Source organism: Mchenga conophoros, linkage group LG7 (genome assembly GCF_057382185.1).
Source record: "Mchenga conophoros isolate Kocher_MC1m ecotype Shallow Benthic linkage group LG7, M_conophoros_male_GT1.1, whole genome shotgun sequence".
In the NCBI taxonomy this organism is placed as follows: domain Eukaryota; kingdom Metazoa; phylum Chordata; class Actinopteri; order Cichliformes; family Cichlidae; genus Mchenga; species Mchenga conophoros.
In genome coordinates, this window is record NC_140532.1 from 4968984 (window position 1) to 4972543 (window position 3560).

Genomic DNA, 3560 nt, shown 5'->3' on the forward strand with positions numbered 1-3560 from the left:
GCTCCTGTCGTGACCTTCCTTCTGTGAGGACACACACACACACACACACAGAGAGAGAGAGAGAGAGAGAGAGGGGGAAGATCATTAGGATTGGAGGCGTTTTTGGATTTTCACTTATTGTTGGCTTTACAGTCACATAAAATTCATTCCAATTTTTTTTGCCTTTGCTTCAATTAAGGTGTTTCTTTAAATCTACAGCAGCTTCCTTTTCAAAAAGTTTACTGACATAGTAAGGAAGTAGCTAGGGAACTCAGTAAGTATGAGCAACAACAGCTTAGGGACTGTTAGGATATTCTTGGTGATCACATTTTTTCATATTTATGCTTTTGGCACTGAGGGTATCTAATACGCATGTTGTCACTGTGTTTGTACTACCAGCTGTGAGGGCTCTGCTTTTGCTTTGAGCAGTCTGTTTTTATTTTGTCTCGTGAGTGTGTGTGTTTTTCAAACGAGATCCTCGTCAGTTTGATTTTGTTACCACAAACTTTGTGTGAAGTTCACAACAGAGGTAAAGAGATTTAAACACCCCAGTTTAAGGAGGCAGGCAGGGGTTGGACCACCTGCACAGGGCTGGTGAAGCAGAGAGTGTCCGGGGGGAGATGTGCAACAGAAGCAGAGGGAACATTTTACAAGATGATAAATGGCAGATTTAGATGATTAAGGATTTGTTGACAAGATTAAAAGACACGTCCGTCAGAGTTCTTTTTTTTTTTTTTTTTCTCTCAGCAGGATCTGGAACTTATTAGGTTTCTAACACTTCCTTAAGTCTTTGCCTTAACACAATTCCTTCTTACACTCAATGTTAAACTAATTCTTCTCTTCATAATAGTTACGGTAGCATTTTTCAACATACCAAATCAAACCTCTGCAATTTTATATACATCTTCAAGCTTTGTTACTACTGAATCCATTTTTTCTTGGTTAACAATCATATCCTCAGTTGCATCCAATTAATTTAATGCATTGCTAATTAACCTCTGATGTAGACTATCAAGAAAATCTTTTGTCTAGTCTGGCCCTCATTATTCTTTAAATTTATTTTTTCCTTACTGGCACTTCATTTGTAAGCTCAACACAGATAGGACAATGCTTATAAGATGACAATATATCCAAAAATATCAACTTCAAAATCTACCACATAAGGGAGAAATGAGGATGACATAATTACATAATCAATAACACTGCTATCACTGATGAACGGAAGTTGAGGCCTTCTGGTTACATTATCAGAGTCAGTTAATGAGACGACAGGATGGCAGTGTCAGCTCTGGTTTGTTAAACTGCAGAGACTTTCATTCACAGAGCGCAGGAGAAACATACAATAGACTCTTGAGCATATTTATATAGCTAAATACACAATGGTATAACCGTGCTAAATAAAAGAGGCCCAAGTACCAAAGCACTCTAATGCAAGCCTCTAAACTGCATGTTGATAAGTACATGAAGCGTACCTCTAAAGCTGAAAACAGATTGTATCCATACTTTGAGGATCTGCTGAATTGTTTTTAATGGCACTTTTTTTTTTTTTTGATGAACTGCGGATGATGATGAATTCCTCTTTATTGTAGAAACAGTCCCTAAGCTGTTGTTGCTCATACTTACTGAGTTCCCTAGCTACTTCCTTACTATGTCAGTAAACTTTTTGAAAAGGAAGCTGCTGTAGATTTAAAGAAACACCTTAATTGAAGCAAAGGCAAAAAAATTGGAATGAATTTTATGTGACTGTAAAGCCAACAATAAGTGAAAATCCAAAAACGCCTCCAATCCTAATGATCTTCCCCCTCTCTCTCTCTCTCTCTCTCTCTCTCTCTCTCTCTCTCTCTCTCTCTCTCTCTCTCTCTCTCTGTGTGTGTGTGTGTGTGTGTGTGTGTGTGTGTGTGTGTGTGTGTGTGTGTGTGTGTGTGTGTGTGTGTCCTCACAGAAGGAAGGTCACGACAGGAGCTTTTTTCAATCAGTTTTTACAAGAAGTGTAGCTCATACAATGGTATAAATGTATTATTTGCGATACTTTATAAATATGAAACTAAAGATTTTGAGTTCGTGCACATTGTGAATCAAGAATCTAAATATTTGTATCACAATGATTTCTATAAAAGCATTTTGTTTATGGGGATAATGTGACAAATCTTTTGTGACCCTATTAATGATCAATGGTGATTAAAGAGGAACCCTGGCTCTGGACATTTTCATGACAAGTGACAGCGCAGACAACTACTAACGAGAGAACATGTTTTATCATCATAAACACGGTGATAAGACGCATCGTTAAAGCGTCACTTCAGTAATGTTGACTCATGTTTTTAATAATGACTTTAAAACACTAAACTCTAATTTCTGTGGTTATTTTAAGTTTACAGAATATAACATGTGGTAAGACGACGAGTTTTACTTCTCATGTTATGTGTATCTATTTATCATGTATGCTACTTTGCTCTGTGGACTGTAAAATGTTTCATTGTGTTCATGAAATAAACCAGACTTTCACTGTCTGCATCTTTTACTGTTTTTCTGCTTTTGTTCACTCCAAGTTTGACAAAACCTACAGATATCCAGAGTTAACTCGCTAACAATGTGGAGCAATCTCAGTGTATTTAGCTGCTTTTTCCCTGAACACAACCAACCGAGAGAAACGCCTGTAGGCCTCACTTTGGTCATTTTGAACGCTGAAGGAGATTTGTTCAATAGACACCTTATACTAGTGTTTCCTGCACTTAATCCATCACTACTATGTTCTATATAAATCCAGATTCCTTTTATAGTTTGCAGTGAAATTTGTTAAACCGTTGCTTAATGGGACAGAAGTACAAGTCGCTCTTTACTAACACATTTGTAGATGAGTTTAATGCTGAACAACACAGCTAGCAGTCTCACACACTCTTTAGGTTTTTCAAGTTATGTGTGTAAGGGTTTAGTCTATCAAACCTTACCCTTTTCTCCTCAGTATCACAACAGTATGACTCCCAAAGTACGGCTCAGTAAACAACCTATGACTCTAAAGCCAGAACAGAAAGATACAGTTGGAAGATGAATGATTGCGTTTTTATGATGTGTAGTAAAACCACCCCCTCTTCTTCTTCTCTGTGTTGTTCTTGTGTGTGTGTGTGTGTGTGTGTGTGTGTGTGTGTGTGTGTGTGTGTGTCTTAGAAGTCAATTAATACATTAGCCATACTTAAAAAAACATCTGAATTTCATTTAGAACTGAGATTCTAAGTTGTAAGGAGGAATCTTATGCACAGTCAGAAACATGTTTCTCCACTTTCACAATGCTGAGGTGCCAAATCCACAACCCCCAACAAATGGTTTATTACACGCAGGTGTGAAGGGCAAGCTTTACTTACACAGCCTCACACACAGTAGATTTTTAAAGTTTTTTTGGGTACAGTGGTTTAGCCACAGATGCAACATCCACTTTTGATAAAGATCACTCCACCTGTTTATTTCTTAAGAAATTAAGCATCTTTATTAAGCTCTTATTTATACATGTCTACACATTAATAGACACCGTGTGCAGGTTGTTATGAACGGCTTATATTTCTAACATTTTGTGATGTAAAAGTGAA